Source organism: Taeniopygia guttata, chromosome 5 (genome assembly GCF_048771995.1).
Source record: "Taeniopygia guttata chromosome 5, bTaeGut7.mat, whole genome shotgun sequence".
Lineage (NCBI taxonomy): Eukaryota > Metazoa > Chordata > Aves > Passeriformes > Estrildidae > Taeniopygia > Taeniopygia guttata.
In genome coordinates this window covers 64,114,616-64,124,248 of record NC_133030.1, presented here as the reverse complement: position 1 = coordinate 64,124,248, position 9,633 = coordinate 64,114,616, and positions in this window count along the sequence as shown.

Here is a 9,633-nt window from a genome sequence, read left to right as displayed (position 1 = left end):
AGGAGCAGAATCCCAGCCCATCACCAGTTTATCCATCACCACCATCCTGGAAAGCCAGGGAATGGCCAGGGAGGAGCCAGTTTGCTGCCATCAAAGCCCAATTCCAGAGCCAGCCAACCTCCCTCCGTGCCCTGGAGCACCTGCACAGGGATTCCTGCCTGGGATGTGCCTGGGTGCTGATGCTCCCAGAGTTTTGGGAGAAGGAACAGCCCAGCCAGTCCCCACCACCCTTTGGGGCCCTTCCCATTGTTTCCCTGTTTTTAAAAGTCCATCCTGAGCCTTGCCACAGCTCTTTACAAAAGGGTGGGTCCAGGGTGGGGATAAGGCTCTGGGCCCATGGAGCAAGGACAGGACAAGAGGGAAAAGCCTCAAGGTGCCCCAGGGGATGTTTGGATGGGATATTGGGGAAATTCCTTCATGGAAACCTTGTCCAGTCCATGATGGGTGAGGTGAACACCTCAAATCCCTGCATTCCTGCCTCACTTCTCACCAGCACTATACCAGGAATATTATTTCTGCATTTCAGTTTGCATTTTCCAGGTTTTTTTTTTGTTGTTGTTGTTGTTGTTTTTGGTTTTTTTTTTTCTATTAAAAAACAAAACAGTGGGGAAAAAATGACCTTTTCAGGTTTGAGATGTTCTGGAAATGGAAAAAAACCCAACTAAGTGATTCTGCTTTAAAAGCCATTAAAATGTTCCAATGGAGGAAGCTCGGGGATCCGTAATTATTTCCAGTGGCAGGGGTTATTTTTCCTGCTCTTGTTAGAACCTGCTTCACAACTAACAGCCTCCTTCCTGCCAAGTGAGATCCTCTGCATTGCCTCCAGGTTTGCTGTGAGGAGAATCAAATCCTTGCAGCTGAAAGGGGAGCCAGCTCCCAAATTCCTGAGGGGCACAGGCAGCCCTGGGTGCCCCAGCTGGAGGGTGGAGGGGCTCAGCTGGTGGGACCCCAATCACCCAGCACCACCCCAGGTGGGCATTTCAAGGATTTCCCCATAGTTCTCATGGTTTTCCCCATCATTTCCCCACGGTTTTCCTCTGGGACAGCAGGAATTCCTGCTGGACCCTGAGCCAGCATCTCCCCTGGGAGCATTGCCAGGGCCTGGCTGGACCTGCTGGTGACCACTGCAAATCCTAATCCCTGCTGCAGCCAGGCCTGTGCAGCTCCCTGCCAGCACGGGGGTAGCAAATCCCAAATAACCTCTTCCCTAAAGCTGTTTAAACCAGACAGGGACAGACAGGTGCTGCTGGAAATGCCTTTTCATCTCCCAGCACTTGTGGCTGTGGAAATCCCTTCCCAGTGCTCAGCTGTGAAATTGTAAATCTGCTTGGGCTGGGTTTAAGGGGATCAGGATTGTTACTGAACCCCCTGAGAGACCCCTCCAGGTACATCCTGGCTCCTTGTTAGCAGCCAGTGTCATCAGTCCAGGATCCAAGCTGTGGATCTGCTCCAACCATCCAGAATCCATGCCATGGATCTGCTCCATCAGTCCAGGATCCAAGCTGTGGATCTGCTCCATCAGTCTGGGATCCAAGCTGTGGATCTGCTCCATCAGTCTGGGATCCAATCTGTGGATCTGCTCCATCAGTGTGGGATCCAAGTCGTGGATCTCCTTCCTTGGTTCTGCTCCATCCACCTGGGTTCCAGACCATGGACGTTTTCTCCTCAGTCCTGCTCCATCAAGCCAGGGCCCATGGTCATGGAACTCCTTCCCTGGTCCCACTCCACCAGCCCCAGGTCTATCCCAAGGATCTCATTCATCATTTCCCCTCTGTGAATCCCAGGTCCATCCCAAGGATCTCTTTCCTCATTTCTCCCCCACCATTCCCAGGTTTTACCCTGGATCTCCTTCCTTATTTCTCCCCCACCATTCCCAGGTTTTACCCTGGATCTCCTTCCTCATTTCCCCCCACCATTCCCAGGTTTTACCCTGGATCTCCTTCTTCATTTCTCCCCCACCATTCCCAGGTTTTATCCTGGATCTCATTCCTCATTTCCCGCACCATTCCCGGGTCCATCCCCCGGATCTCCTCCCGCTCCGGGCAGAGGCTCCTTTTCCCTCCTGAAGCACTTTCGGGAGCTGGAGCCGCAGCAGTGGAGCTCTGCTACCACCTACGCTCCGCAGCCGGTTTTGCTTCTCCCTGATTTCATTCCTGTCGGAACTCAAAATGTCCCTCAGACATTTTTGGAGGTTCCAGGCCCTGGTCCCAGATCCCACATCCATCCCGGATCCCGCATCCCGGATCCCACATGCATCCCGGATCCCACATCCCCATCCCGGATCCCGCACCCACCCCGGATCCTGCAACCCGGATCCTGCATCCACCCCGGAACCCATATTCCCATCCTGGATCCCACATCCATCCCGGATCCTGCATCTATCCTGGATCCCGCACCCACCCCGGATCCTGCATCCTGGATCCTGCATCCCGGATCCCGCACCCACCCCGGATCCCGCATCCCCGTCCCGGATCCCACATCCATCCCGGATCCTGCATCTCGGATCCCACATCCACCCCGGATCCCACATCCACCCCGGATCCCGCATCCACCCCGGATCCCACATTGCCATCCCGGATCCCGCATCCACCCGGGATCCCACATCCCGCATCCCGCACCCATCCCGTATCCATCCCTCACCCATCCCTCACCCATCCTGCACCCATCCCTCACCCATCCCTCACCCATCCCGCACCCATCCCTCACCCATCCCGCACCCATCCCGCACCCATCCCACACCCATCCCTCACCCATCCCTCACCCATCCCTCACCCATCCCTCACCCATCCCTCACCCATCCCTCACCCATCCCTCACCCATCCCGCACCCATCCCTCACCCATCCCTCACCCATCCCGCACCCATCCCATATCCATCCCTCACCCATCCCGCACCCATCCCGCAGGTCCCAGCGGGCACAGGACTCTGCAGGTGAGCAGGCCCAGCCCGAGGCGCTCCTCAGGGTAATCCCCAGACCCCTCTGGGTCCCGGGGGTGCGTTGGGAGCCCCCCGCCCCTCCCTGGGGGCTGCTCCAAGCGCTCTGCGGGATTCCCTCACCCGCAGCCCTGCCCCGAGCCGAAATCCGGGCTCGGTCATTTTTATTCAGCACGATCTCAGCAGCTTTTATCCCTCAGCAGTGACCTTACGACAGTGCGCTAAGCCTACAGAAACAGCATTTGTAATTATCTATTTCCATAAGATTAGCATGTCAAATGTCGCAGGGATGCATGTAAGATCCCTTCCGAGCCTCAGATCCTTCTGTCCGAGTGGCTTTGAGCCCGTGGCGGTGCCAGCGGCGAGCAAACAGCACAGCGGGGCCGGGGGCTGCCCACGGACCCTCCCGGACACGGAACCCTCGGCTCGGCCCAGGGCTGCCCAAATCCCCCCCCAAATCCCCCCGCGGGGCGAGGCCAGAGCGCTGCTGAGGCTGCCCTGGCAGAGGGGACAGGCCCTGCATGGCCGAGGGGAGGGTGCCCAATGGATTCTCACCCCTCCTCTACTGCCATCCCATCCCATCCCATTGATCCCATCCCATTGATCCCATCCCATTGATCCCATCCCATTGATCCCATCCCATCGCATCCCATCGCATCCCATCCCATCGCATCCCATCCCATTGATCCCATCCCATTGATCCCATCCCATCGCATCCCATCGCATCCCATCGCATCCCATCGCATCCCATCGCATCCCATCGCATCCCATCGCATCCCATCCCATCCCATCCCATCCCATCCCATCCCATCCCATCCCATCCCATCCCATCCCATCCCATCCCATCCCATCCCATCCCATCCCATCCCATCCCATCCCCTCTCCCGTCCCAGACCTCTCCCACTTCACCACGGCTGCATCCTTTATAAACCAGCAGCAAAATGATGCCAGGGGGATCTGAAGGATTTGTTTTATCTTCCTCTGGCATGAAAACATCTTGTAGTGAGTCCTTACGTGTCAGGAAAATCCCTTTTTTGCTCCAGCACCAGACATTTTTATGTTTAATTCCTTGTGTTCGCCCAGAGGTTGGAGGGAAACATCCCAGATCCTACCAGGGCTCTGCTGGGAATTCTCTGCTCATCCCAACATTTACATTTCAGCTCAGCCCAGCCAGGAATTCCCAATTCCCAATCTCCCACCCATCCCTGCCCTCTGGCAGTGGGAGCCATTCCCTGGGTCCTGTCCCTCCATCCCTTGTCCCCAGTCCCTCTCCAGCTCTCCTGGAGCCCCTCCAGGCCCTGCCAGGGGCTCTGAGCTCTCCCTGGATCCTTCTCCTCTCCAGGGGAGCATTCCCAGCTCTCCCAGCCTGGCTCCAGCCCTGGAGTAGCTCCGTGGCCTCTCTGGAGGAGGGAGGTGATGAAAGTTTTCATTTGGACTTTTATACTTTTATGGAAAGAGGAAAAAACTTATTTTCTAAGCACCATCTTCCTCTCAAAAACTCCCCGCTTCAACTGGGTTCTTTGTCGAGTGAAGCTCTTTCCTTTTGAGCAATTAAAAAGTATGACCTTTACTAATTAAATTTAATAATTAAAAAGTAATTTTGAAAGCAGGTTTCTCAAATAAGGCTATTTATGTCTTTTCATTCTGCAGAATAAAAGAATTTTTCTATCATCAAATCCTCACTGAGGCTGATTCAGGGGGGGAAATGCTCCTCTCTCATTCCAAGAGAGGGATTATCCCTGACCCTGGTTTCTGTCACCTCATCCAGCCCCAGACCATCCCATGGACAGGCCAAGTCACCCACGGGCCACCTCTGTCCCCATTCTGTCCCCTGCCATGTCCCCATCCCAAATCCCCCTTTCCCATCCCTTTGGTTCCTCCTGGAACATCCCAGGGTAAATCCCATACAATCCCACACCCTGTCCATGCCCAGAGTAAATCCCATGGAATTCCACACCCTGTCCATGCCCAGGGTAAATCCCATACAATCCCACACCCTGTCCATGCCCAGAGTAAATCCCATACAATCCCACACCCTGTCCATGCCCAGGGCAAATCCCATACAATCCCACACCCTGTCCGTGCCCAGGGTAAATCCCATACAATCCCACAGTGTGTCCATGCCCAGGGTAAATCCCATACAATCCCACAGTGTGTTCATGCCCAGGGTAAATCCCATACAATCCCACACCCTGTCCATGCCCAGGGTAAATCCCATACAATCCCACAGTGTGTCCATGCCCAGGGTAAATCCCTTGGAATTCCACACCCTGTCCATGCCCAGGGTAAATCCCATACAATCCCACACCCTCTCCGTGCCCAGGGTAAACCCCATACAATCCCACAGTGTGTCCATGCCCAGGGTAAATCCCATGGAATCCCACACCCTGTCCATGCCCAGGGTAAATCCCATGGAATCCCACACCCTGTCCATGCCCAGGGTAAATCCCATACAATCCCACACCCTGTCCGTGACCAGAGTAAATCCCATACAATCCCACACCCTGTCCATGCCCAGGGTGAATCCCATACAATCCCACAGTGTGTCCATGCCCAGGGTAAATCCCATACAATCCCACAGTGTGTCCATGCCCAGGGTAAATCCCATACAATCCCACACCCTGTCCATGCCCAGGGTAAATCCCATACAATCCCACACCCTGTCCATGCCCCAGGGCTGTCCCAGAGCTGCTCTGGTGCTCTGCAGACCCCCCCAGCTCCCTCCCAGGGATGTCCCCAGGTTGCAAAGGATGCCGAGCTCAGTCCTACCTGCTCCCCTCGCTGTCATTCCCCAGGGACCCCACAGCTCTGGGCACTGCCCTGGCACCCCCACAGCCCTTGGAATTCCCCCTGCCCCCATCCCCAGCATCCCTCTCTGGGTTTGAACAGCCAGGGGTCTGCTGAGGAAGGCAGGAGCCTCCCCTGAAATGGAAAATGCAAACCCCCTCCTTGTGAATTATTGTCATTTTGAAATTAAGGGGCTCTCAGTCAAAGATATGGGAAAAGGAATAACAGACCTTTATTGGGACAAAATTTAAAAATTAAAAGAAAATTTAAAAATAAAATACAGTAATACAAAACCAACCCTGCCAGAGTCAGAGCAGCCCTGGCAGGCTGTGGGTCAGGGAGGTGGCAGCAGCCCCATCCCAGGGTGGCTCAGCCCTCCTGCAGTGCCAGCTGTGCTTCTGCTGGAGCAGGATCCTGCACAAGGGGGGAGTTTTCCTCTGGAGCTCCAGGGCTGGGGGAGATGGGCCTGGGCTCCTCTGGGAATGCAGTGGGAAGAAAGCTGCTCCTCTGGGAATGCAGTGGGAAGAAAGCTGCTCCTCTGGGAATGCAGTGGGGAAGAAAGCTGCTCCTCTGGGAATGCAGTGGGAAGAAAGCTGCTCCTCTGGGAATGCAGTGGGAAGAAAGCTGCTCCTCTGGGAATGCAGTGGGAAGAAAGCTGCTCCTCTGGGAATGCAGTGGGAAGAAAGCTGCTCCTCTGGGAATGCAGTGGGAAGAAAGCTGCTCCTCTGGGAATGCAGTGGGAAGAAAGCTGCTCCTCTGGGAATGCAGTGGAAGAAAGCTGCTCCTCTGGGAATGCAGGGGGCAAAGGCTGCTGTGCTGTTCCCAGGTCAGACTGTATCCAGGTAGGAATGTTTGGCTCCTCCCCTGGGCAGAGCATCTCCCCATGGATGATGGAATTTTCTCAGCCATGCAGGGACACTCAGTGGCCATGGACAGAAGATAATTAATAATTAATGGCCCATGAACAATAGAGATCTCCAGGAGGGAGAATTGGCTGTGGCAGAGATAAAGAAACTGCCCAAAGAGCAGCAGAGAGCTGCCCCAGCTCTGACACACCCCCGGGTAAATCTTTCAACCCCAGACACCCCCAGAGCCTTCCCCAGAGCTGCTGTCACAGTGAGGCTGACACGGAGCAGACCCGGCGCTGGTTCCATGTGTCCCAAATTCCCCTCATGTCACCGCTCATCTCCAGCATCTCCAGGCAGTATTAAAATGCTTTTCTCCCCCCTTTTTCCTCCTCTCTTTCTCCTCCTGCTGCTGGAAATTCGGGATGACACAGTGCGATAAGCTCTGTCACTTTGAATTAAAGCAGCTGGGCTGGGTTTATCTGCAGCAATGTGAATGCAGATAAAATGTGATATCCCTGGGAAGTATTACACGTTATAATATTGGCTTTTCCCAGACTCTAAAATGGGTGCTGTGTGTGTGCTGCTGCAGCACCTTTGCCATACAGACACAGTTTGTGTTTCTGCTGTCCATGGGGCTCAGGGCAGCAGCTGCTGTCCCTGTGCTGGGTTAAAATGCTGCTGGGATGGGATAACCCCAATGAGCACAGGATGGATTTGAAGCCCTGTGGATGTGGCACTTGGGGACAGGGGTCAGTGTGGCCTCAGCAGAGCTGGGGAAGGGTTGACTCAATCTCAGAGGGCTTTTCCAACCTAAAGGATTCCATGATTGCATGATGGGGTACCTGCCAGCTGTGCCCATGGACCCAAGGGAGACGTGCCCAAGCACAGCATTGCTTGGAGTCATGGAACCCACAGCAGCAGGAATTTCCCCATGGAAAGGGAGCTCAGGCCTTGGCACTGCCCAGGGAGCTTTGGAGTGCCCATCCCTGGAGGTGCCCAAGGAATTCCTGGAGGTGGCACTGAGAGCTCTGGGCTGGGGACAAGGTGGGGATCAGGCACAGCTGGGACTGGATGGGCTGGGAGGGCTTTTCCAGCCTCAGTGACTCTGGAATTCCGGGAGTGACTCTTGGGCAGGGGTTCGGGGGTTCAGAGCAGCCAGGGGAGCTGGAGTTCCAGCAGTGACAACCAATAGTGACACCCAGCAGTGACACCCAGCAGTGACACCCAGCAGTGACACCCAGCAGTGACACGCAGCAGTGACACCCAGCGGGATCCAGCAGTGACACCCAGTGGGATCCAGCAGTGACACCCAGCAGTGACACCCAGCAGTGACAGACAGCAGTGACACCCAGCAGATCCAACAGTGACATCCAGCAGTGACACCCAGCAGTGACACCCAGCAGTGACACCCAGCAGTGACACCCAGCAGAATCCAACAGTGACACCCAGCAGTGACACCCAGCAGTGACATCCAGCAGTGACACCCAGCAGTGACATCCAGCAGTGACACCCAGCAGGATCCAACAGTGACACCCAGCAGTGACACCCAGCAGATCCAGCAGTGACACCCAGCAGTGACACCCAGCAGTGACACCCAGCAGTGACACCCAGCAGATCCAGCAGTGACACCCAGCAGTGGCACCCAGCAGTGACACCCAGCAGATCCAACAGTGACACCCAGCAGTGACACCCAGCAGTGACACCCAGCAGATCCAGCAGTGACACCCAGCAGTGACATCCAGCAGATCCAGCAGTGACACCCAGCAGTGACACCCAGCAGTGACACCCAGCAGTGACACCCAGCAGATCCAGCAGTGACACCCAGCAGTGACACCAGCAGTGACACCCAGCAGTGACACCCAGCAGGATCCAGCAGTGACACCCAGCAGATCCAGCAGTGGAATTGAGCTCTGGAGAAACTGGCATCAAAAGGACATGGAGCTGCTGGAGAGAGTCCAGAGGAACCCACGGAGCTGCTGCAGGGCTGGAGCCAGGCTGGAGAGCTGGGAATGTTCCCCTGGAGAGGAGAAGCTCCAGGGAGAGCTCAGAGCCCCTTGCAGGGCCTGGAGGGGCTCCAGGAGAGCTGGAGAGGGACTGGGGACAAGGGATGGAGGGACAGAACCAGGGAATGGCTCCCACTGCCAGAGGGCAGGGATGGGTGGGAGATTGGGAATTGGGAATTCCTGGCTGGGCTGGAATTGCCAGAGCAGCTGTGGCTGCCCCTGGATCCCTGGCAGTGCCCAAGGCCAGGTTGGACACCCTGGGACAGTGGGAAGTGTCCCTGAGGTCCTCCTGGAGCCTTCTCCAGGCTGAACAATCCCAGTTCTCCCAGGCTGTGCAGGGACATGTCCCATTTCCCAGCGCAGTAATAAGAGTTAAAATCCCAGCGCTCTGATGCTGTGTGTGTACCCCCTGTGTGTGGGGGTAAAAAACAGGATTTGATCCTAAACAACCTGGAAAAGTGGGAGAGAAGGGGCAGCAGGCATGGAATGAGGAGATTCCATGGGAGGTGGGAGCAGCTCCAGGGGCTCCAGCACTGAGCACCAGACAAACCAGGATTTCCCGGGTTTATTTCATTAAACAGCTTCACACCCAATGGAATCATCACAACAAGGCTTGGAGAGCACAAGAACAACACCCTGGGAGCTGCCAGAGAATTCCCACACTGCTCAGCTCTCATCCCCTGGAACTCAAAGGCCACTTTTGTAGACAAAACAAAACCAGGATGTTACTGCTAAGAAAAAAAAATATAAATATTTACAGGCAAAACCACAAATCTACAGGGATCAGTTCTTACCCTCAACCAAAGCACTCTGGCCAAGCCCGAGTACAAAATTCCCTGTGCAATTTTTAAATCCTGCTAAAAATCCAAGTTTTCCTCGGGTTTAAAATACAGCACACTACATAAGGCAAAAAAAAGAGAGAAAAAAAAAATAGGCATTATCACGCAGTTCTTTGTGTTTCAGGTCAATGGAAAGAATTGAAGGTAATATGGGATGTTTTCCATAGTTTCCTACGGTGAATGAGGATTTATGGATGGGAAGTTCACTGAAGCAATATTATCT